General features: G+C 37.6%; 1 pseudogene; it reads left to right on the forward strand.

Moving 5' to 3' along the window:
- LOC110919691 lies at window positions 1-2,960 on the forward strand (annotated as a pseudogene).
- The last annotated feature ends 24,833 nt before the right edge of the window (window positions 2,961-27,793 follow it).

Genomic DNA, 27,793 nt, shown 5'->3' on the forward strand with positions numbered 1-27,793 from the left:
ATGTCAAGTAAGTATCCGTTTCTATAAATATGTAATTGAAAAATAAATAATGAATACTTATCTGTTTTTTGTGTATGTAGGCGCTGCAAAATCATCGAAGTCTGCCTCCAAGTTTGGTGTTAGTGACATCCATTTTAAATTATACGATTTTGCAGATAGTTGTGGTGGGATTTACGGTTTGTGACAGTAATAAAAGGAGAAAGAGCGTGGTAATGGCAAGTGGTGATGCTAGGTGTGGTGGTTTTGGTCAGTTGGAACCCTAGATCTGCTTAGGGTTCAAGCCAGGTGGCGGCTGCTAGGGTTAAGACATGTTTGGTTGTCCGTGGTTAGAATTTTGCAGGTGGGGGTGGTATGATTTTGAAGGTGGCAGTGGTAGGGTTGAGGGTTTGTAACAGTAAGAAAGGGAGGACGAGAGTGGTAGTGATTGAAGGCTAGAACATCACCGAAGATGGGTGATGGCAGGTGGTGGTCGCCAGATGGTGGGGTGGTGGCGGCCGGAGATGGTGGTTAGATTTGGTAGAGAGAAGTAGAGAGATAGAGAGGGGTTTTATATGTTTAATATCATATCAATAAATAAAAAGATAAAACAAATTTAAGGAATAATTACTATTAATTAAGTAATTATATATAAAATTACCGAAATACCCCTACCATTAATTGAATGGTTTAACTGAGTTAAGAGTCGGGGAGCTGATTGGAAAAAAAGATAGTAAAGTATTGGAGCAAAATAACAATTTTTAAACCATTGGGGCAAAACCGTTAAAACTACAAAACCAAAGTGAGCAAAACGGAAGTGTACTCTTTCTTGTTACACTCTATACATTTTTTTTTAAATTACCATAGGAAATATTTCTTTTTTGCTTTCTATATAATTTTTTTAGAACGGCGGCAAATTTATATATCTATATATCTATATAACTATATAATATATCTCCTATGTACTCAAATGTAATTTCACCTTGAAATTTTAAGATGGCATATGAAAGGTTAACTTAAAATCCTAATTTTTTACCATTTTGTTCCCATTCTGCCCTTCTCACATAAAATAGACACCCTATTAATCAATCACGATTAATCCGAAGAAAACACGTTTCAATCCTGCAACACTAGTTCTAGAAACTGAACTAAACAGATCCTGCAAATTTGGCCTAAAGCAATTAAGTAGCTAACAACAGAAATGTAAATAAAAAAGATGGTTGTTCATTTGAGACAGCCCAGCAGGTTATTATGGAGCCATGGAGCCCCGACCTGTAATCCTTCCACTGTCGTGAGCGAGGGGATCTAAGGGTTTCAGCCAAATCGCCTCTCTATTATATCCCCAAGGCCCAAACAAAAGTCTTAGTTAGCAGACAAAAGCTACAATGAGAAGAAGGTGCTGTCTTCATCCTTTCAAATTCCCATCATCAGCCCTTTAATTTGGAATTGAAGATTCATTTTAAGACGCTACAGGGTCATTCTACTATGACGATGGTTGTTCGATTAGGCACCTGAAGGTCAACACACATGTATGGTTAGGGTTCAGCGGTGGTTGACAGTCTTCTACGAACAGCAAGGGGGTAGGGTTCTGACGAGTCGAACTTGACACGACGATGGCTATGGGTGTTGAATGATGAGGTAAATTGTTACAATTTTTCACTTTCACTTTTACTTGCATCTAATTTGTTTTTGGTTATTGCTTCATTAATTTTTAAAACAGAAAGGTTTACTTATGCCACCAAGTGCTTGATGAAATGTGTCATCCACCTTTGCTGCAATTGAATGGCTTACTTATGCCCACCAACTGCTTGATGAAATGTGTCATCCAAGTTTGCTGCAATGTGTATGTGCAGATTTGTAATTATATCAGCAGGTATTGTCTTTTTAGTGATGATTCCAACCTATTTCAAAGGTTGTTGAAACATATCAACCGGGTGTGATCGTTCTCCAATGCGGATCAGATTCGCTCACTGGGGACGGCTTAGGCTGCTTCAACCTCTCTATAGACGGTGCGGTAGTCTTATTGTAATCAAAACCTGCTCGGTTATCGTATTTATTATTGAGTGATGTTGTAATACTTGTTTTCTGTTACTTCTGAATATCATGCTGAATGTGTTAGGATTGTAAAAAAATTTGGTTTGCCTCTGCTGGTAAGTCTATTTCAGTATTTTTAAATAAATTTTGTTTGTATTATTAGTTGTGTCTATTAGAAACTAATATTGAGGGTTTTTGTGCAGGTAACGGGAGGTGGAGGATATACCAAAGAGAACGTTGCTCGGTGCTGGACTGTTGAAACATGAGAGCTTTTAGATACAGAGCTTCCTGATGGTATATACTTTTTTCATAAATTTTTTTAACTCATGTATTTACTCAGATTAGATCATTAAAACCATATTGCTAATTTATTATATATATTTACCTTAAAAATGTGTGAACAATGCAGAGATCCTGGATAATGATTATATCAAGTATTTCGCTCCGGAGTGTTCGTTAAGGATTCCAACTGCTCATATCGTATGTCATTTCTTCTGTATTTTATTTTTTTTATCATTTTGGTTCAAACAAGTTTAAAGCAGCTAAAAGTGTATTTTTTTTTAATGCATACATACAACCTTCAAACGCGCTTTATTAAAAAAAATAGACAATGTTGTGATATTGTTTTAGTATTCACAGATACAACCTACAAAATCACTTTTACCAATCTTTACAAAAAGATTACCCGCGTTGCTTCGTTGCATTAATCTCGTATTGTGATATTTGTAGTCTTGGATCGTAATTATATTTTTGTTGGTTTGACAGGAAAATTTTAATAGCAAATCATACCTAGGAACTATGAAGATGCAAGTTGTAGAAAATCTTCGATGCATTCAAGTGTTCTAACATTAAATAAACCCAGTTTCATTTCATTGGGAACAAGAGTCCATCTGTTGAATCAGATTATTAATGTATCAAAACTACTTAATAAAGATGGCGTATTTGCACTATTCTAGGGTATTTTTAGCACTTTAATACCTGAAATAGCGTATTTAAACTATTTATACATGAAATAGCATGAAATAGCAGGCGCTATTTCGTCGTTATCACTACGTAGCGTATAGGTTTATCGTCCGATATTCGCTATTGATAACTATGATTACATTGTTTTGTTTCTGTAACTAAAAAACTGAGTAAAAATTGGAAAAAAAGGTTGGTGGTTTAGCCCGGCCCGGTTTGCCCAGCACATAAAAACTACACATGTTGACCCGCACGTTTAAACTTTGAATCACACTATGTCTGCAGGTTTTTATAAGAGACTTTGTGCCGAGTGCTTTGGCCTTTATGATGAACAGGGAGGGAGTCTGAAATAGTAAAGAATTTTCATTTAAAAGCAATTTTTCTCCAATCCCGAGAGAAAAAGGTAGACAAATTCAAGTTAGGAGAAGGGGTAATGCCTGAAAGTTTTAAAGTGCTTCACGATCCAGTTATACATATGTTTTTGATGATCCGTTTAGTGTTGTTGATGTTCATATATAAAGTCGTGTTCAAAGAAGTGCTTTTGGGTTATGCTTTTGTTCCAGTTCTCAATACTTTGTGGGATGGGATGGGCTGGTATGTCATTCATGTTCGCATGTTTCATTTTAGGTGGTTGTTGTCTTGTTGATAACGAGCAAGAGGGTGAGTCTAACCACGTTATGGTAGAGATAAAGGATGTTGATACGAGGACACCTAGCCCATCAGTCGCAAGCGATGCAACAAGTGAACATAGATTGAGCTACAAGTCGAGACTGAGAAGCCATGTGTGAAAAAGTCCGACCAATCTAAGTTGACGTTTCATGTTATTTTGTGGGTATAAAATTGGGCTTGCGGCTATAAAATTGGGCTTGCTTGGTTTTTGTTATTACGTCGAAACACCCGGACTGTGGATGGGTATAAAATTATTTGTACCGAATAGATAAGTAACCGGTTACAACATGTGCCACAATTCTACGAAGTGATGATTCATTTTCCCCTTTTTTTATGTCTTAAGGTATCTTATTTCTTAATAGAAAAATTAACTAAAAAATATTTCTTAAATTTTCATTAATAACTATTTACTTACTCAACCCGTGCATTGCACGGGTACCTAATATTTAAACATTAACATTTGTAATAGACATCATAAAGGTTTTTAACGTTTTTAGGTTTGAATTATGTTCTCGGCCCATATTGTCAACCCCGCTGCAACGCGCGGGTTTCCCACTAGTATAAGACTATGTGTGTGAGCGTTACCCCATTCCACATCACCGGCTAACACCTTGATTCACGATTACGTGGACGTTACCCACGTGCGCCAAAGCTTGAGGCACCATGGCAGTAACTAGCATTAAAGATAGGGAGATGAAAGCCTTTCTTAGCCAAACAAATAATTACGCTACACTATTGTATTTAAATTGTTTTCTTAAAAGTTAAAATCACTATACGCTTTTAATGAGTTAGTTAGTGAGAGCCCAATGCCAATGTGGTGGTGCTGTGAGACTTTTTTCCTTTACTACCTAAACCACTACACATAGTCTAAAGAAACTAACAAATTGCTAGCCAAAAAGTAAACATTACAATAAGCAAATATAAAGGAGAACGGCACTAATCATCTCATTTTAAATTATTTCTGTTAGCTCTAAGTTTAATCCAATTAAACGAGTGAATCTGGATCTCTTCCGATGTTTTCAAAGGAGAACATGTATCAATTTTGATCTTGTTCCTACTTTCCAAATCCACCATAAATCCGCATATGCAAGGGCGCATACCAGTTTGTTGTGGGTATTCTTCCAAGCTCTTCAACAAATTCTCTATATAAATATGATTAGAAAAATACCTGAGGTACAACCAATTAATTTTGATGGACTAGCTAAGGTGAGAATCACCTATGTTTTTTAATCGTTATTTACATGTTTTTTTTTTCTTCTTATCTAAATTGTTTTGAACTTAACTAATTGATGTTATCCATTTAAAATATGAAAATTTGTACCTCAGTAAATTTTACTCTAAACTTACTCTTACATCTACACTTTTGTTTATTTTAGACGGGTTAACTTATACACCTTCTAAATGTACACATAAATCTACATTTTTGCCTAGCACACGACTTTAACCTTTAATCTCATAGGGAGAGACACCTCTCCTTCCAGCTTAGACCGTGGGGTATGATGGAGCAGGGGTTGGGCTTGGGCTTGGGTTGGGGCATTAGTTGACACGTGGCTTGGGTGGCAGACATGGGCTAAACCCACATTCAACACGGTATGGTGGGGTGGGGGTTGGGGGCGTGGGTTTGTGGGCTTCGCTGGGCTGACCCGCTGGGCTGACCCGCTGGCTATTTGAATATCATTTAAAACAACAAATTTAATTTTTTTAAATAAAGAAAATTACAAAAAAAAAAAATTCCTAACTTTTATATTTGTTTTTTTATCTCTTCTCTCAACGCCAAGACTAGTTCTAACTCGTCACCCTGTAGGTGATCAATGGGCTGGGATAGAAATTTCAAATCATCCCGTTTTTGTTTATGGGCATCTCTAGCGACATCTCTAGCTTCTTTGCTCCTTCGTATTTCGGCCCTTTGTTGTTGGAATACGTTGAATGTATCCAACTTGCATGAAATGTCATCCAACTGCTCGCTGTATATTCCCCTACGCGAGCCAGAACTCCCAGCTGAAGACGATGCCGTACCAGATCTAGATTTTTGAGCACGTCTTCTTGAGGCATTTCTTCCATACTCAGGTCGGTTTGTGCTTTTTTCGTTTTGTAGAAGGAGAATTTGAAGACGTATAGAAGATGTGGTTGAATGTGGTAAAAAATGGAAGAAAAATGTGAGTTTTATAGTGAAAAAATGGAAGAAAAAATTAATTTTTTTTAATATAGTCGTTGGCCAACGGCTAGCCCAACGACTCTTTTCTTTTGGCCAAACACAGCCCGCCATGTCAGCTCGCTTCCCCCGCCCCACGCCCGACTTGAAACCCAAGCCCCAAGGGCCACGCCCCAACCCAAGCTCACCCGGGAGGTGCCTTGGGCGTTTTCCCCAACCCACGCCCCAACCCAAGCCCCATACCCTATGACCTGAATACTGCTAGGCTACAAGCCCTTTGGTATCTGAACTTATTTATACTATAGACTTAACACTCAACCACACGAAGATGAACAACTTTTTCTACACACCTTGATACCGCTAGCTTACAACCCTTTATGTCTCATATTCACATGACTATACACCTGTATTCATTTTAACTTAGCAATAAAGTTACATGAATACTTGATTTCCTCTAAATAATTTCAATTTTTATTAAAAACAAATACACATTTATTTAGTAGTAAAAACAATTTAACCTGCAAAACAATGGCCGGCTGTAATTTCTCAGATTACAAAGTGAAATTGGCTCATCTATGGTTTGATATGCATACTTTATTTAAATGATACACTATAAATACCAGCTACAAGTACTCATATAATTAAAGTAACTCACAATCATCACCTTTCTTGACCAAGATATCATGGCCATGAAAGCTTCCATGTTTGTGAAAATGACCACCATACTTTCACTTTGCCTCATGCTCATTGTATTGGCAGAAAGCAGAACCACCCTACTCGGTAAGTCATCAAAAAACAAATGAAAACGTATTCTTCTTATTGTTACATTTGACACAACATTAATTATTTTGTATATCATCAATGGATTCGTGAACATGTAGATGGCTTCCAAAACGCAAATTCAGTTGTTGTTTGTGACCAAGTTATCGGTGTGGAATCTGGTGAGGATTGCACGAGCATTAGCCAGTCGTTTAAGATGAGTTTGAAGTCTTTTTTGGTGATCAACCCCAACATCAATTGTGAAGCCATCTTTGTTGGTCAATGGGTGTGTATCGATGGAAGCTTGACTAATTGATCTACCTCAATAAAGACAGTTGCGATCGTTTGAGTGAATAAAGAGCTAGAAAGATTTCGATTAGCTCAGTTTAACGTTGTCGTACTTTTACCGTTTGTATTTCAGAATGTTAAGCTGTCCTCTGATTTACTGAGTTTTAAATGTTAGTGTCAACTTGATTGCATGTTTCCCTCACTTGGTCTAGTTGCATTTATTATCTCAAATCTTCTTCAGAACAATATAAAATACATAACATTTTTATGTCAATCAGTTTCAAATTAAGACGTCTTGATTTTGTATTGGTAGTTCACAGGATTTCTCACCTAATGCTTTCTGTCCTTGTTTTCTCTCTGGTCCTCAAAGCCAAAGGAAACATCGATGATTCCAAAATGGCAGGTTGATCTGAAAATGAAAAATCTATTGTTAGTTTCAATGTTTAGTTAGTTACAGTTCTAGCTCTCTTGTATTTTCTGAAAATGTTTAGTTAGTTATAGTTCTGAAAATGAAAAAATATTTGACGTAGCGCCCCGCAACGCGGGCAGGATATTAACTAGTTTATAAACATTTTAAAATACTTCTTGGTAGGGGAACGTCTAAATGCCTAACGGTGGCATATACACCATTTCTTTTTCGTTTTTCAACACGTGGATGGAATGTTTAGACAATTTTCATAATTTAATAACGTCATCCGTAGTCATAACCCCTCGTAACCTCTTTTACGGAGTTATACATAAATGACAAAAAAGTGAAATGTAGGGGGGTTATGGGGGGTTATATAATATGAGTGTGTAGTGGATGGAGCCTCATAACCCCCTACCAATCATTACTCAATTATTATTTTTATAATTTTTTATTTAATCTCTAAATTTATAAAATTAAAAAACAAATGACATTTCATTATATTAAAAAAAAAACATTACAATAAAATCTAGAAAACACTTTAAAACTCAAAGTCCATATTTTTTTCGATAATCGCCTTTCGTTTTAGAGCCATTTCTAACGCCTTTCCGGTTAGCTAGTCGTGCGATTTCGAGTAAAACTCAAAGTCTCTCTCAAATTGTCTATCCCTCATAAGCTCGACCGCTTCCCGGATGTCTTGCATACATTAAGCCCCTAGGTCGCGTATGTCTTGAGGGCGTGGTTCATCTCGGAAAACGCTTGACTTAAGTCGGATCCCCCCGACGATGACTCCGGTCTCCTCGATTTTGCATCGCTTCTTCTACTGGGTGGTCGTCGTAGCTCAGCCTGCTCATCCGCCCCTTCCTCCCCCGTAAATAATGGATTAACATCGTCTAAGTCGATGTTTCAAGCATTGGACGTTAGCATTTAGGGTTCAATCGACTCGGAGGTTTTTGACTTCTTTGTCGACCTTCTATTTCCCGACCTAGCGGAAGAAGTTCTTACCGTCGTAGGGATGTTGGCACATTTAGAGCTATTACGAAAAAGCTTCCAAACCCTAATGTATGGGAAATTCTCTCGTGCGTGCCGCTTGATATTCTATTAAAGCCGACTGCATTATATCCTCGTCACTCTCACTGCTTTTCCAACCGTTTCTTTGATGTTGATAAATCGATTGAAATCTTGTGCATTTGTTGTTGATATCGATCCACTTGCTCGATATTGAATCTGATTGCCCGTAATTGTCCTCCCTGCCGACGAGTTCAAAACAGAGTGCTCAAATTCGTTTCCAAAACTTAGTTTTATTTTGGTTGTTTGCTAAAAAAAGATATAAAAAAGTACAATTTTTAACAAACAAATGATATATATAAATTAAAAAATAAAAAATTCTATAAAAAAGATATTGGGATCCTCCGATACGTCGACCCAAGCTCGGGCTAACGCATACACCTCTTCATCATCCCATGGTTGCATGGTTTTTTTCACTTAGAGATCGGTTGTTTCTTTCTTTTTATGTGACACCCGTTTGTTTCGTTTGGTTTGGTTTGGTGGTGTCTCCGGCTTCTCCTCATCCGGTTGTGTCTCTGTTTATGTCTTCGGGACGAAGTCGGGCTCGTTTTGTACGTGACAAGCCGAAACCTTATGATGAGCCGTAGCCTCCCATGTAAGTTTGGATTCCAACCGTATTGATTTGGGTCCCATGAGAGAGGTTGGTTCAAGAGGTTCATGAACTCAGTTTGGTTGCGATTATAACCGACAAACCCGGTTTGATAGGCGGTTGGTCGGGTAGGTACCGGAGCAGCGGGTTGGCTAGGAGCGTTCGTTTGGTTCGGGTCGCCGCTAGATCAAGGAGGAATGAAACCACGGTGTAAGGATACATAGTAGAGAGAGTGGTATGAAAATCTTTTGTTTTTTTTTATAAAATATGGAGTGAGGAAAATGATGGTAGAGAAAGTGATTTAAAAATAATGTGAATGAGAGGTATATATAAGGTTTTAATTGTTTAAAAAAAATTTGAACAACATTACCATTCAACAATAATATCACACATCCCAACCATTGAACACCCGTTGTTGCTACAACAAATATAAATATGAGACCAAGGGTAGTGACAAGACCTACTAGGTTAAAGGGTTCAAGGGTTTCAATTAGCCTAACGCAGGTCGTCGCCCCCCCCCCCCCCCCACGTTTGCAGTACGTGGAGTTGGATCAAGTTGTTGTTATTGTTTTGAATCCTGGATTGAAGGATCTACAACCCAGAATATTTATGTGTTATTTAAAGTTTGAGGTGAAGAATAGATTAGGCAAGGTGCAAGATTTAGAGAGAGAAAAGAGAATGTGGAGTGTGTATTTGAGTCAAGGTAGTCAGCTATTTATAGAAGAAAGGATCTTCTATAAGAAGAAGCCCTTGACCCTTGATCCATAATTGCAGTGGAGGACTTGTCCTTTTTGGTGGTAAAAGGCTTTTAACCTGCGGATAATAGAGATCACTCTCCCACATGTGCCGATTGCTGCTGGATGGGAGAATCCACACATAAAGCGTGATCGTTCCTTTTGCTGCTTATGACAGCTACTTACTTTTGAACCCTTTTGGCTTTTAACCTTTTAAGCTATTTTGTACTCTGATTAGTTTATTAAGCTTTGAACTACCCACGTCATCACCCGTTATACACATCGCGAGAATCTGGGTATGGGTTGTATAGCGCCCCAGGGGCGGTGTTAAGTGGCTCTACGAGGCGTTTTGCTCATGTTTGACTCTATATGAAACCACAGTACACGCATACCAAGAATCTAAATATACTTTTAAAACCTCAATAGCAAAAATGTTTACACATTATTTTGAAGGATTACCGACAACTAGGGGTGCAAATGAGCCGAGCCAAGCCCGAGCAACTCATGAGAGCTGGCGCTCGAGCTCGGCTCGATTCGAGCTTTGTTTTCAAGGCTCGATTCGAGCTTTGTTTTCAAAGCTCGAGCTCGGCTTGTTGGTATTTTTTCAAGCTCGAGCTCGGCTCGTTTATTATTTATTAATTAATATATTAAATAAAAATAATATAAATAATAGACTTTTTAGGCTCGTGAGCTCGATAAGTGGAGCTCGAGCTCGTTTACTAAATAAACTTATTTTTAAGTTCGAGGTCGGCTTGTAAACAAGTTTAAATAAGCTCGGCTCGACTCGCCTCGTTTACACTAAGGCTCGACAAACCAAACGAGTTTCACATGCGAGGCTTGAGTTCGGGCTCGATAAACAAACGAGCTTTATTTTAGACTCAAACTCGGCTCGGCCTCAATAAGGCTCGGATCGTTTCGAGCTTTTTCTCGAGTCGATCTCGAGTAGCTCGCGAGCCGCTCGGCTCGTTTGCACCCTTACCGACAACTACCAATGTTGGGTAATTCCGTCACTAATATTGCTTATAAACTGTAACAAAAACTTTGTCAAAGTTATGGCAACAAATACTCACACTTCAGAAAATACCCAAACCAAAAGTTTTATTAACCCGGAAGAACTGAACAATATAATTATGAACTAAGAAATCTCAACACTCTAACTCTCATAAGACCATCAACATGACGATCTTATCTAAACGATCTAAAGACTCACAACGATCTGTGAATCAACACGATTCACGGATGAAAACCCTAACCGAGAGAGAGAGAACCCAGAAGTGTATGAGAGATATTTTCTGTATATTGTGTCTCAATACACACTTCTGTTTATATAGGCCCATTTGTCAACATAACAACTCAGCTGTGTTTTTGGGCCTTCAACGATCAGCATTAACTAGCCAGCCCATACTCTTCAGCAACATAACAGGCCCATTATATCATCAGTCCAACTGTTCCACTGCTCCAATGCCCAGCTACAAGCCTGCTCCATTTCAGCCCACTTGAATCAACGTACAATCCAGCAAGCCCAACGAACATACAAAAATAAAAAAACAATCATATTAATATAAAAACTGGAACAAATATAGTATTATTTTAACAAACTTTCCGTAAGTGTCACTCCAACATCTACTGTTTCAATTCCGTAAATATATAGTAACAAAAAAATGGGATGTTATAGCATCTCTGATACTTATAACTATAATTTATTTATCCCCCTCCCTCAAATATCATCCCTATTTTCGAAACTTTTTAGAACATATGTTATAGCATCTCGGATAAATTGGTGTAACTATTATGTTGAATTGGTGTTCTCAAAACTAAAATCCACCAAATTTAGTCTAAGAAAATGCATTTTTGTATCTTTGTATGCAGATGTAGTCCGCAGACTACAGATCTTTTGCATTTGAAAAAACAAACACCACCTAACTAAACCACTACACATAGTCTAAAAAAACTAGCAAGTGGCTAGCCAAAAGGTAAACATTACAATAAGCAAATATAAAGGAGAACGACACCAATCATCCCAGTTTAAATTGTTTCTGTTAGCTCTAAGTTTAATCCAATTAAACGAGTGAATCTCAATTTTTATTAAAAATAAATACATATTTATTTAGTAGTAAAAACAATTTAACCTGCAAAACAATGGCCGGCTGTAATTTCTCAGATTACAAAGTGAAATTGGCTCATCTATGGCTTGATATGCATACTTAACTATAAATACAAACTACAAGAACTCATATAATTAAAGTAACTCACAATCATCACCTTTCTTGACCAAGAGATCATGGCCATGAAAGCTTCCATGTTTGTGAAAATGGTCACCATACTTTCACTTTGCCTCATGCTCATCGTATTGGCAGAAAGCAGAACCACCCTACTCGGTAAGTCATCAAAAAACAAATGAAAACTTATTCTTCTTATTGTTGCATTTGACACAACATTTATTATTTTGTGTATCATCAATTGATTCGTGAACATGTAGATGGCTTCCAAAACGCAAATGCAGTTGTTGTTTGTGACCAAGTTATCGGTGTGGAATCTGGTGAGGATTGCACGAGCATTAGCCAGTCGTTTAAGATGAGTTTGAAGTCTTTTTTGGCGATCAACCCGAACATCAATTGTGAAGCCATCTTTGTTGGTCAATGGGTGTGTATCGATGGAAGCTTGACTAATTGATCTACCTCAATAAAGACAGTTGCGATCGTCTGAACGAATAAAGAGCTAGAAAGACTTCGATTAGCTCAGTTTAACGTTGTCGTACTTTTACAGTTTGTATTTCAGAATGTGAGACAGTTAGAATTAAGCTGTCGTTTGATTTACCAAGTTTAAAATGCTAGTGTCAACTTGATTGCATGTTCCCTCTCTTGGTCTAGCTAGTTGCATTTATAATCTCAAATCTTCTTCATAACAATATATATTCAACAAAAAATACACAACACTTTTATGTCATATTCAGTTTCAAATTAAGACATCTTTATTTTGTATTGGTAGTTCACAGGATTTCTCACCTAATGCTTTCTGTCCTTGTTTTCTCTCGAGTCCTCAAAGCCAAAGGAAACATCGATGATTCCACGTTATGGGTTTGACAGGTTTCAGAATGGCAGGTTGATCTGAAAATGAAAAATCTATTGTTAGTTTCAATTTTTAGTTAGTTATAGTTCTAGCTCTCTTGTATTTTCTAGGTGCTCTATTTCTGTTGGAGCTTGTAATTTTATTTTATACGTATACAAAACCAATGGAGGGGAATAGTGTCAGATAGACCTAATATTTTCCCATTGGTCCGAATAAATTACGATTTTACCGCTGTTTTTAATTACGATTTTGTTTTAATTTGTGAAGAAATATTTGACGTAGCGCCCCACAACGCGGGCGGGACATTAACTAGTTTATAAATATATTTTAAAAATACTTCTAGGTAGGGGAACGTCTAAATGCCTAATAGGATCCAGGATTATGTGCTAAAAGTGGTCAATTAAAAACCAATTAATTTTAACCTAAACTAGATACGCTAAATTTTAAATTTATAATCTAAGACTCTCTAAAACCTAGACCACACCCCACAACTGACAAGTGTATCGATCAATGCAGTATAGCCTAAGTAAGTCCGAGTATCGAACCCACGAGACTCTCTAATTACGCTTACTAGAATCGACTAACTTATCTAAGACTGACTCAACTTATTTGTTTTTATATTTGTGGGGGGTTTCTAAATATCCTAAAATTGCGAATTAATTAAATAAATTATCTAAGTTAAATAGACACAAATTATTATTCAGGTTTACTCAGATGATGGTGAATGACTACCTAGACTAGAATCTTGGATTGTGCTAGTTGTGTTTTATTAGGATGTTTGTTACTATGGAACCGGGATCTTATTATGCTAAACCTATCGAGACACCGAGCAGGACCCCCAACCCTTCTCAGGAAGACACCTATCGAACTCTAAAGGCTGTTATGGACACCAGTTGGCCTAGACCCGTGAGGGGGTTATCTGTGGTTTATGAAAGTACCCTAATTCGATCTACTCCCTCACGGGTTATAAACCTAGGATAAACTTGGGTTCTCGACTTAACTTGTTAGACAACGGTCAATAGGGAAATTAGTTCACACTCCTCACGAAGACCCTAACTAGCAATTTACTGACTTAGACATAACAATAACCTCGCACCTCACAGCTATTGAGATTAGTAGAACACTTAGACCTACTTAATTATCAATTACCGCTTCAAAGGTCTATTAGCCAATTAACCCAAAATATCACAATATAAAATTATAATCTAGCATGAACCTATTATATGGAAGATATCTACCAAGAATCATACGAAGCAATAAACGACAATTAAATAAAACTAAGCATGCATACACATCGAACCGATAATCAAGTTAAGAATCCATAAATAATCAAACATCCATAATAAAAATTAAAACTTTAACAATCCATTCATCCTAGTCTAGGAAGTTTAAAGAATTTAGCCTGATATGTTCATAATCAAACACAAAACAAAAGTATTACCAAGAAAAAAACATGGTTTATAATCAAAAGTGAAGAACAAGTAAACCTCGAGGATTAAATCACGAGCCACGCGATCTGAGCACTTCCAATCCTCAACCGATGCTTCTTCTCTTTCGAAAACGCTCCAAAAACTTCAGAATTTTCGTCCAAGTTGCTTCCAATTCGTCTAGCGTTGTGTGGGATTGATTAGGGTTAAGTATGGGGCTTAAATATGGCTTAAATGTGAAGTTTTACGGGCTGATCAGCCAACACGCTACGTTACGCGACCATTTATGGGTCCTCCGTCACGTCACGTGACGCGACGCGACGGACCTGCGTACTGAGAATACGGTTTCGGCCATAACTTCTTCGTTTTAACTCCGTTTTCTTCACTGTTTTCGCCTACGGGTTCGTAATTCAATTATCTATATTCTCATCTTATCAAATATCCATTTTCATTCCACGAGAATCCTTCACTAAGCCCAAACCTCCTCCCGTGTGCTCGTTTCTTCAACGTTTTAGCTCGTTTTCAATCCCAGGACCCTGTAAGGCACACAAGACACCATAATACACAAAACCAATGATAAAATGACACAAAACAACTCAAATATTATACAAACTATACATGGAAACAATTGTAATTTGCATTACATCGGCATGCTCTTCTGTCTGCACTGCGCAAACATTGCCATCTATAGACTACCGAAGACGTTTCATTAAAAAACGTATGCGCGAGCTCTTCTTGGTGGAGACTTGGCCCAACCACTTCTAAGATCTTCTAAGGTCTGCAGAAGGTTAAACACCACCACCCACCACCACCGTCCACCACTACTGCCCATCACCACCACCACCACCACCACCACCACTGTCCACCACCCACCACCACTGTCCCGCACCACTGTCCACCCTCCACCACCACCACCACCACTACCACCACCCACCACCCACCACCGCCCACCACCACTGTCCCGCACCACCGTCCACCACCACCACTACCACCACCCACCACTGCCCACCACCACCGCCCACCACCACCGCCCACCACCAATGTCGTACACCACCACCAGTTTATTCTAGAAGTCTACATACGTTAAAAAACAAACAACCTTCTTCTTGCAGACTGCAGGGGTTTGGTTCACCTCTTGTTTTACAAATGTTTGCAGATGTGGTCCGCATACTGCAGACATTTTACCTCTTAAAAACAAACAACACCTTACTTTTTCACTTACTAACTAAACCACTACAAATGGTCTAAAGAAACTAGCAAGTGGCTAGCCAAAAGGTAAACATTACAATAAGCAAATACAAAGGAGAACGACACCAATCATCCCAGTTTAAATTAATTCTGTTAGCTTTAAGTTTAATCTAATTAAACGAGTGAATCACGATCTTTTCTGTTGTTTTCAAAGGAGAACATGTCATTTTTGAACTTGTTCCTACCTTCAAAATCCACCATGAAACCGCATATGCAAGGGCACACACCAGTTTGTTATAGGTATTCTTCTCGAAGCTCTTCAACAAATTATCTACAACTATAAACACAAGATGGGGGAATAGTGCCAGGCACTTCCGCATTTGTTCAGCCAAATTTAGATTTTGCCCTGTTTAAATTTACATTTTTGCCACTGGTTTTGTTTTTTCCCCTCTTAGCCAAATTACGATTTTGCCCTCCCTTCAAATTTACAGTTTTACCACTGTTTTTCGGTAATAGTGCCAGGCAGAGCTGCCAGCTGCCTGTCACTTCCCCATTCGTCAAGCCAAATTGCGATTTTGCCACGTTTAAATTTACAGTTTTGCCATTGGTTTTGTTTTTCTTTTCATCCCAACGCAATTACGATTTTGCCCTCCGTTCAATTTACAGTATTGCCATTGTTTTTGTTTTTTCTGACAAATTATGATTTTGCCCCAGTGTAAAATTATAGTCATGCAATCGTTTAGTTTTTTTTACAAAACTATGGTAGTGTTTTGTTTTAATTATTTACTCGGTGTAATTTTTATTCGTGTCAGGTGGTTGCCTGGCACACGCTCATTTGTCCTTGAACTGAATGGGTTTGACCTCACCGTAGTATCATGCCTTTGGGCGAGTGTTCACGGGCTTCTGCCCTACGTGAGGCTTTTCCCTAGTTCGATGACGAGTGTGTCCCGATGTGGTAAATTTCGCCAGTAGCTCATTTGGAGGATTCGTTGGCTGTTCAAAAAAAAAATAAATTTTACTCTAAACTTATTCTTACATCTACACTTTTCAGAACGACTTTTTTTAAACAATAAATTTGGATAACTAACCGACCACTGGAGTATCATCACGCCATACGTGGAACCACCCGATCATATCCATCTCCACAAGGCAATAATGCCTTTACACCAATTCAGGAGGAACCTCAATAAATCTGGGAAAACCCCGTTGTGGGAATCGAACCCATGACCTAATGGTCATAAGCCTTATCCCACCCCAAGACACCACTGGGCTATAATGCCATGGGTTATTTTAGACCGGTAACTTAGAAACCTAAATGTACACATAAATCTACACTTTCGCCTAGCACACAACTTAAACCTTTAATCTCATTGGGAGAGACACCTCTCCTTCCAGCTTGATACTAATAAGCTACAAGCCCTTTGGTATCTGAACTTATGTATACTATATGACTTAATCCTCAACCACATGAAGATGAACACCTTTTCTACACAACATGATACCATTAAGTTACAACCCAGTATGTCTAATATTCTTATGACTATACACCTGTATTCATTTTAACTTAGCAATAAAGTTACATGACTACTTGATTTTCTCTAAATAATTTCAATTTTCATTAAAAAGAAATACACATTTGTTTAGTAGTAAAAACAATTTAACCTGCAAAACAATGGCCGGCTGTAATTTCTCAGATTACAAAGTGAAATTGGCTCATCTATGGTTTGATATGCTTACTTTATTTAAATGATACACTATAAATACCAACTACAAGTACTCATATAATTAAAGTAACTCACAATCATCACCTTTCTTGACCAAGAGATCATGGCCATGAAAGCTTCCGTGTTTGTGAAAATGGCCACCTTACTTTCACTTTGCCTCATGCTCATCGTATTGGCAGAAAGCAGAACCACCCTACTCGGTAAGTCATCAAAAAACAAATAAAAACTTATTCTTCTTATTGTTACATTTGACACAACATTTATTATTTTGTATATCATCAATGGATTCGTGAACATGTAGATGGCTTCCAAAACGCAAATGCAGTTGTTGTTTGTGACCAAGTTATCGGTGTGGAATCTGGTGAGGATTGCACGAGCATTAGCCAGTCGTTTAAGATGAGTTTGAAGTCTTTTTTGGCGATCAACCCGAACATCAATTGTGAAGCCATCTTTGTTGGTCAATGGGTGTGTATCGATGGAAGCTTGACTAATTGATCTACCTCAATAAAGACAGTTGCGATCGTCTGAACGAATAAAGAGCTAGAAAGACTTCGATTAGCTCAGTTTAACGTTGTACTTTTACAGTTTGTATTTCAGAATGGGGAGACAGTTGGAATTAAGCTGTCATTTGATTTACTAAGTTTAAAATGCTAGTGTCAACTTGATTGCATGTTCCCTCTCTTGGTCTCGTTGCATTTATAATCTCAAATCTTCTTCATAACAATATAAAATACATAACACTTTTATGTCAATCAGTTTCAAATTAAGACGTCTTTATTTTGTATTGGTAGTTCACAGGAAACATCGATGATTCCACGTTATGGGTTTCAGAATGGCAGGTTGATCTGAAAATGAAAAATCTATTGTTAGTTTCAATGTTTAGTTAGTTATAGTTCTAGCTCTCTTGTATTTTCTAGTAGGAACATGTGCTCTATTTATGTTGGAGCTTGTAATTTTATTTTCGGGAAAATTACCAAAATGTCACTTGACCAAGCAACATTACTAAATTGTCACCCTCAATCCCCTTGGACGGACTCCTGCACCATGGGAGGAGTCCGTTTGTCACTTGAAGAGTACATGTATGAGGAGCTGACGTGGCCGACATAAAGGTTGGTTGACTCCTCCCATTGCTCGGCGGACTCCTTCCATTTTGGCTGACTCCTCCCATTGCTCGACGGACTCTTCCCATTGCTTGGCAGACTCCTCCCGTTGCTCGACGGACTCCTCCCATGAATGGACTATGAACGATTGTTAAAATATTTCTATAATGTTTTTTTATTATTTTTGTAACGTTTTTTAATATTCAAATTTTACTCTTCTACTTTAAATAATATACTTTTACTAATATACATTTTTACTCTATTTTATGTTCATTTAGTTTGTTTTTTCTTTAATAATCTTTTAAAAAAACTAAGTAGGCAGGTGCGTTTAGTATTTTGCTTGATGTATCGATTTTACTGAAAACATGGTTGTTTTTAAAGTAGACTAATTTTAGGAATTTTAAATAATATATGCCTTTAACCCGTTTAATTTTCATTTAACTTGATTTTTTTTTTCTAATAACCTAAGTTCGTTAACATTTTAAAAAAAAGTTGAATACGTAGGTATGTTTTTTATATTTTTGTCGTAGTTTGGTAATTTCTTAATAATATATGTTTTTTTTTATTTTCATTATTATACACTATAATAGATATTAAACAAAATTAGGTTTATGATTATCTGGGATAAATAAAATAATAAAATTATGAGTATTGCTTAATTTAGGGAGGAGACCACTGATGATACGGAAGAGTCCATGACGCTTCGGAAGAGTCCACTGACGCTTTGGAAGAGTCAGCCAAATGGAGGAGTCCGCCGAGCAATGGGAGGAGTCAGCAAAAAGGGGAGGAGTCAACCAACCTTTATGTCGGACACGTGTCAGCTACTCATACATGGACTCTTCAAGTGACAAATGAACTCCTCCCATGGTGTAGGAGTCCGTCCAAGGGGGCTTGAGGGTGACAATTTGGTAATGTTGGATGGTCAAGTGACAATTTGGTAATTTCCCCTTTATTTTATATACAAAACCAATGACGGGGCACAGTGCAGTGCCAGACAGAACTGGCATTTCTTCATTGGCCCGAACAAAGTACGATTTTACTGTTGTTTTTAATTACGATTTTGTTTTAATTTGACGTAGCGTCCCGCAACACAGGCAGGACATTAACTAGTTTATAAACATATTTTAAAAATACTTCTTGGTAGGGGAACGTCTAAATGCCTAAGAGGACCCATGGTGATGTGCTAAAAGTGATCAATTAAAAACTAATTAATTTTACTAGATACGCTAAGTTTTTAAATTTATAAACTAAGACTCTTTAAAACCTAGACCACATAACTGATAAGTATACCGATCAATGCAGTCTAGCCTAAGTAAGTCCGAGTATCAAACCCACGAGACTCTATAATTACGTTTACTGGACTCGACTAATTTATCTAAGACTGACTCAAGTTATTTGTTTTTATATTTGTGGGGGTTTCTAAATATCCTAAAATTGCGAATTAATTAAATTAATTAACTAAGTTAACTAGACACGAATTATGACTCGGGTTTACTCAGATGATGGTGAATGACTACCTAGACTGGAATCATGGATTGTGCTAGTTATGTTTTATTAGGATGTTTGTTACTGTGGAACCGGGATCTTATTATGCTAAACCTATCGAGACACCGAGCAGGACCCCCTGACCCTTCTCAGGAAGACACCTATGGAACTCTAAAGGTTGTTATGGACACCAGTTGGTCTAGACTCCCTCACGGGTTATCTAAGTGGTTTATGAAAGTACCCCTAATTCGATCTACTCCCTCACGGGTTATAAACCTAGGATAAACTTGGGTTCTCGACTTAACTTGTTAGACAACGGTCAGGGAAATTAGTTCAGACTCCTCACGAAGACCCTAGGTAGCAATATACTGACTTAGACCTAACAATAACCTCGCACCTCACAGCTATTGAGATTAGTAGAACACTTAGACCTACTTAATTTTCAGTTACCGCTTCTAAGGTATATTAGCCAATTAACCCAAAAGATCACAATATAAACTTATAATCTAGTATGAACCTAGTATATGGAAGACATCCACCAAGAATCATACGAATCAATAAACGACAATTAAATAAAACTAAGCATGCACACACATCGAACCGATAATCAAGTTGACTAATTTCATAAAAAAATCCATAAATAATCAAACATCCATAATAAAAATTAAAACTTTAACAATCCATTCATCCTAGTCTAGGCAGTTTAAAGAATTTAGCCTGACATATTCATAATCAAACACAATACAAGAGTATTATCAAGAAAACAAAACATGGTTTATAATCAAAAGTGAAGAACAAGTAAACCCGGAGGATTAAATCACAAGCCACGCGATCTGAGCACTTCCAATCTTCAACCGATGCTTCTTCTCCTTCGAAAACGCTCCAAAAGCTTCAGAATTTTCGTCCAAGTTGCTCCCAATTCGTCTAGGGTTGTCTGGGATTGATTAGGGTTAAGTATGGGGCTTAAATAGGGCTTAAATGTGAAGTTTCATGGCTTGATCAGCCAACACGCTACGTCGCCCGAACAGTTATGGGTCCTCCGTCGCGTGACGCGACGGACCTGCGTACTGAGAATATGGTTTTGGCCATAACTTCTTCGTTTCAACTCTGTTTTCTTCAAGGTTTTTTCCTACGGGTTCGTAATTCAATTATCTATATTCTCATCTTATCAAATATCCATTTTCATTCCATGAGAATCCTTCACGATGCCCAAACCTCCTCCTGTGTGCTTGTTTCTTCAACGTTTTAGCTCGTTTTCACTCCCGGGACCCTGCAAGGCACACAAGACACCATAATACACAAAACTAATGATAAATTGACACAAAACAACTCAAATATTATACACACTATACATGGAAACAAATGTAATTTGCATTACATCAGTAGGCTCTTCTGTCTGCGCCGCGTAGATATTGCCATCTACAGACTGCCGAAGACGTTTCATTAGAAAACGTATGCGCGAGCTCTTCTTGGTGGAGACTTGGCCCAACCACTTCTAAGATCTTCCAAGGTCTGCAGAAGGTTAAACACCACCACCCACCACCACCGTCCACTACCGCCGCCCATCACCACCACCACCACCGTCCACCACCCACCACTACTGTCCTGCACCACTGTCCACCACCACCACCCACCATCGCCCACCACCACCACCACCACCACCGCCCACTACCACTATCGTACACCACCACCAGTTTATTCTAGAAGTCTACATACGTTAAAAAACAAACAACCTTCTTGTTTAAGACTATAGAGGTTTGGTTTACCTCTTCTTTTACAAATGTTTGCAGATGTTGTCCGCATACTGAAGACATTTTACCTCTTAAAAACAAACAACACCTTACTTTTTCACTTACTAACTAAACCACTACACATGGTCTAAAGACACTAGCAAGTGGCTAGCCAAAAGGTAAACATTACAATAAGCAAATACAAAGGAGAACGACACCAATCATCCCAGTTTAAATTAATTCTGTTAGCTCTAAGTTTAATCCAATTAAACGAGTGAATCACGATCTTTTCTACAGTTTTCAAAGGCGAACATGTCATTTTTGAACTTGTTCCTACCTTCGAAATCTACCATAAAACGCATATGCAAGGGCGCACACCAGTTTGTTGTGGGTATTCTTCTCCAAGCTCTTCAACAAATTATCTATAACTATAAACACGAGATGGGAGAATAGTGCCAGGAAGCTTCCTGACACTTCCGCATTTGTTCAGCCAAATTTAGATTTTGCCCCATTTTAATTTATAGTTTTGCCGCTAGCTTTGTCTTTCCCCTCTTAGCCAAATTATGATTTTGCCCTTCGTTCAAATTGACAGTTTTGCCACTGTTTTTTTTTTTCCGGTAATAGTGCCAGGCAGCTTGTCACTGCTAGCTGCTTGTCACTTCCCCATTCGTCCAGCCAAATTGCGATTTTGCCCCGTTTAAATTTACAGTTTTGCCATTGCTTTTGTTTTTTTTCCTTCTACAGAAATTATGATTTTGTCCTCAGTTCAAATACAGTTTTGCCATTGTTTTTGTTTTTTTTTTGTGACAAGTTACGATTTTGCCCCAGTTTAAAATTATAGTCATGCGATCGTTTTAGTTTTTTTTTTTTTTAAACTATGGTAGTGTTTTGTTTTAATTGTTTACTCGGTGTAATTTTTATTCGTGTCAGGCGGTTGCCTGGCACACGCTCATTTGTCCTTGAACTGAATGGGTTTTACCTCACTGCACTGTCGTGCCTTTGGGCGAGTGTTCACGGGCTTCTGCCCTAGGTGAGGGTTTTCCCTAGTTCGATGACGAGTGTATCCGATGTGGTGAATTTCGCCAGTAACTCATTTGGAGGATTCGGTGGCCGTTAAAAAAAAATATATACTCTAAACTTACTCTTACATCTACACTTTTCAGACCAATTTTTTTAAACGATAAATTTGGATCACTAACGGACCACTAGAGTATCATCATGCCACAAGCGGAACAACCCGATCATATCCATCTCTACTAGGCAATAATGCCTATACACCAATTCAGGAGTAACCTCAATAAATCTGGGAAAACCCCATTATGGGAATCGAACCCATGACCTAATGGTCCTAAGCCTTATCCCACCCACAAGATAACACTAGGCTATAAGGCCATGGGTTATTTTAGACCGGTTAAGTTAGACACCTTCTAAATGTACACATAAATCTACACTTTCGCCTAGCACACGACTTAAACCTTTAATCTCATAAGGAGAGACACCTCTCCTTCCAGCTTGATACTAATAAGCTACAAACCCTTTAGTATCTAAACTTATGTATACTATGGGACTTAATCCTCAACCACATGAAGATCAACATCTTTTCTATACACCTTAATACCACTATGTTACAACCCTTTATGTCTCATATTCTCATGACTATACACCGGTATTCATTTTAACTTAGCAATAAAGTTGCACGAATACTTGATTTTCTCTAAATAATTTCAATTTTTATTAAAAATAAATACACTTTTATTTAGTATTAAAAACAATTTGACCTGCAAAACAACGGCCGGCTGTAATTTCTTAGATTACAAAGTGAAATTGGCTCATCTGTGGTTTGATATGCATACTGTATTTAAATCATACACTATAAATACCAGCTACATGAACTCATATAATTAAAGTAACTCACAATCATCACTTTTCTTGACCAATATCATGGCCATGAAAGCTTCCATGTTTGTGAAAATGGTCACCGTACTTTCACTTTGCCTCATGCTCATCGTATTGGCAGAAAGCAGAACCACCCTACTCGGTAAGTCATCAAAAAACAAATGAAAACTTATTCTTCTTATTGTATTTGACACAACATTTATTATTTTGTGTATCATCAATGGATTCGTGAACGTGTAGATGGCTTCCAAAACGCAAATGCAGTTGTTGTTTGTGACCAAGTTATCGGTGTGGAATCTGGTGAGGATTGCACGACCATTAGCCAGTCGTTTAAGATGAGTTTGAAGTCTTTTTTGGCGATCAACCCGAACATCAACTGTGAAGCCATCTTTGTTGGTCAATGGGTGTGTATCGATGGAAGCTTGACTAATTGACCTACCTCGATAAAGACAGTTGCGATCATCTGAACGAATAAAGAGCTAGAAAGACTTCGATTAGCTCAGTTTAACGTTGTCGTACTTTTACAGTTTGTGTTTCAGAATGTGAGACGGTTAGAGTTAAGCTTTGTCGCTTGATTTACTAAGTTTAAAATGCTAGTGTCAACTTGATTGCATGTCATGTTCCCTCTCTTGGAGTCTTGGTCTAGTTACATTTATAATCTCAAATCTTCTTCATAACAATATATTCAACAAAAAATACATAACACTTTTTATGTCAATAAAGTGAAATATAGGGGGTTCTATAACATGGGTGTGTAGTGGATGAGCCTCATAACCCCCTAGCAATCATTACTCAATTATTATTTTTATAATTTTTTTATTTAATCTCTAAATTTATAAAATTAAAAAACAAATAACACTTCATTATATTAAAAAAAAAAACATTACAAGAAAATCTAAAAAACACTTTAAAACTCAAAGTCCATATTTTTTTGATAATCGCCTTTCGTTTTAGAGCCATTTCTAACGCCTATCCGATTAGGTGGTCATACGGCTTCGAGTAAAACTCAAAGTCTCTCTTAAATTGTCTATCCCTCATAAGCTCGACCGCTTCCCGGTTCTCTTGCATACGTTGAACCCCGAGGTCGCGTACGTCTTGAGGGCGTGGTTCATCTCAGAAAACGCTTGACTCAAGTCGGATCCCCCCGACGATGACTCCGGTCTTCTCGATTTTGCATCGCTTCTTCTACCGGGTGGTCGTCGTAGCTCCACCTGCTCTTCCGCCCTTTCCTCCCCCGTAAATAATGGATTAACATTGCCTAAGTCGATGTTTCAAGCGTCAGATGTTAGCATTTCGGGTTCAATCGACTCAGAGGTTTTTGACTTCTTTGTCGACCTTCTATTTTCCGACCTAGCGGAAAAAGTTCCTACCGTCGTAGGGATCTTGGCACATTTAGAGCTATTACGAAGAAACTTCCAAACCCTCATGTATGGGAAATTCTCTCGTGTCGCTTGATATTCTATTAAAGCCGACTGCATTATATCATCGCCACTCTCGCTGCTTTTCCAACCGTTTCTTTGACGTTGATAAATCAATTGAAATCTTGTGCATTTGTTGTTGATATCGGTCCACTTGCCCGATATTGAATCCGATTGCCAGTATATGTCCCCCCTGCCGCTGAGTTCAAAAAAGAGTGCTCAAATTCGTTTCCAAAACTCAGTTTTATTTTGGTTGTTTGCTAAAAAAAGATTAAAAAAACAAGTACAATTTTTAACAAACAAATGATATGTATAAATTAAAAAATAAAAAATTCTATAAAAAATAATTACAGATTTCAGGATCCTCCGATACGTTGACACAAGCTCGGGCTAACACGTACACCTCTTCATCATCCCATGGTTGCATGGTTTTTTCGCTTAGAGATCGGTTGTTTCTTTCTTTTTATGTGACACCCGTTTGGTTTGGTTCGGTGGTGTCTCCGGCTCCTCCTCATCCGGTTGTATCTCTGTTTGTGTCTTCGGGACGAAGTCAGGCTCGTTTTGTGACAAGCCGAAACCTTGTGATGAGCTGTAGCCTCCCATGTAAGTTTGGATTCCAATCGTATTGATTTGGGTCCATGAGAGAGGTTGGTTCAAGAGGTTCATGAACCCGGTTTGGTTGTGATTATACCTGACAAAACCGGTTCCATAGGCCGTTGGTCGGGTGGGTACCAGAGCAGCGGGTTGGTTAGGAGTGTTCGTTTGGTTCGGGTCGCCGCTAGATCGAGGAGGAATAAAACCACGGTTGTAAAGATACATAGTAGAGAGAGTGGTATGAAAATCTTGTGTAAAAAAACATATGGAGTGAGGAAAATGATGGTAGAGAAAGTGATTTAAAATATGTGAATGAAAGGTATATATAAGGTTTTAATTGTTTAAAGAAAATTCAAACAACATTAAAAATGATGGAAGAGCATCACCAATAAGGAAGCCTAAAAACACATAAAAATGTAACACGTCAACACCAATTCCTTAAAAACACTTAAACCTACCCAATAAGAAAAACTAAAAATACCCAAAAACATTACCACATCATCACCACCTTCTAAAAAAAATCTATGACAACCCTCATAATTACAGGTATCCGTACAATTAATTAATATTAAATTTGTGCTTAATGACTGTGCTTGATTACAACTGATGATTAAACTGCTTTCTGATTTCTGTTACATACATACATATGCATCATATCTCATACTGTCACTCCATTTATTACACACAAACCTTAGTGACAAACTTGATGCACAAAGCACAGTTAGCACAGTGAGCGGATAACTCAGAAATATACTGATAGTGCCAGTATATAGACATACAATGTTTTGAGGCCAGTATGAGCCAGGGACAAGGTACTACACTAGTATGGAGTGTAGGGAAGTAAGGAATATAAAACTGCGTCTCTAGATGATAGTTTAAGTGCCGGAAAGTGCCTAAAACTCACTAATAATGCAGAATTGTGCATTATTTATCAGAAATTCAACATTTTAACATGCTAGTAATGTGCAAAAACATGGCAAAATGGTCCTGTATGCTTTCCTAAGTGTCGGGAATTAATAGTGACACAAAAGGTTACATAAACGACACCATACGGAATAACTTAGCACTTTAACGGAACGGTATCTAACCGAACAACTGGACATTACCCGGAACACCAAAATTTTGCCAAATACATTGTTTAATTATTTTTGAGCTAGTCATGATCCCCGAACACCTTAACACCCACTAAAATCTCTAGTAACTAACTTAACTAAACATACACTTGATTTTTAACTAGTAACTAACCAACTAGTTACAAGTTACACTTAGCCCTCCCTAGCCTATAATCGGCCATCACCACCACCACCATACCTCGAAGATTTGTTTCAATATTTTATTAGATCTTGCTTGTTTATTTGGACATGATATTTGTGTAAGAGATTATAAGTATGGCATGAGGGATTCACAAGAGATCTTCATCATTTCATATCTCACACCTTACTTCACTCCCCATCCCTCACTCTCTCCTCTCCCTCTCGGCTCACACTAGGCCGCCGCCACCACCACCACCTTGTCACCACCATATCCATCCATTTTCAAGCTCCATTCAAGTGTTAGAAGGTGCCTTGTGAAGCTTGAAGCTTGTGGATCATCAAGCCGCCCTCTTACTTGCTTTTACACACCATTTTCATCATATTTTTCTCTTGAATTCTTCCCTTGCCTTTGTGCTAGTTGTATGTTCTTGATTAACCCTTGTTTACTTTTACTTTAATGGTTAAAAGATGTAGTATGTTAATTATCACTAGAACCCTAAAAGACATGAACATAAATCTTGAACATAAAGATGAAATATGGTGAAATATTGTTAGTATGAAGTTATTTTGACTATGTTGATGAATACTTGTTGATTTCTTGATAATATGATGTTGATCATCAAATGGAACTTGTTAAAGTATGATTAAAAACATGGTTTAACAAGTTAAAGGATGATTATGTGTTAACCTAGGAAGATCATCCTCACCTCACTTATGAACATGAACTTGAAAATGGAATTATTTCTTGAAAAATAGTAAATAAAGTGAGCTAGTGATTTTGTAAATCTAAGATTTATGAATAAATTTCCAAGAAAATCAAGTTCAAAATATGATTTTAGTAGAACTTGATTCTTACAAAGATGTACATTGTATTTGGTGGTAAAATAAGTGTAAAAACACTTTATTTACAAGAAGAGTTCAAAAGAATAAATTTTGTAGAAGAAGATTACAAGTTGTAAACTTCTAAAATTTTCAAGAAGGAAGTTTATTAAGAAACAAACACACTTTAAAGGGTAACTAATCCTACTAAACATGTTATCAAGTTACTACGAGTCCTTGTGAAAGATCAAGTTCATGTTGTCATATACACTGTATAATTATTGCACTTGGGAAGTGTAGGTTGATTATTGATTGTTGGATTGATTTTTGAAAAGAAAATGATATGCTTTAATAGCATGGGCACCTCCGTTTTTAGGAAAAACTATGGCGAAATTTTCTAAAAATTCCAACACTTAGGAATTTTTTTTTCCTAATAAGTGTTTACAATTATGTTT

Source organism: Helianthus annuus, chromosome 16, assembly GCF_002127325.2.
Source record: "Helianthus annuus cultivar XRQ/B chromosome 16, HanXRQr2.0-SUNRISE, whole genome shotgun sequence".
Taxonomy (NCBI): domain Eukaryota; kingdom Viridiplantae; phylum Streptophyta; class Magnoliopsida; order Asterales; family Asteraceae; genus Helianthus; species Helianthus annuus.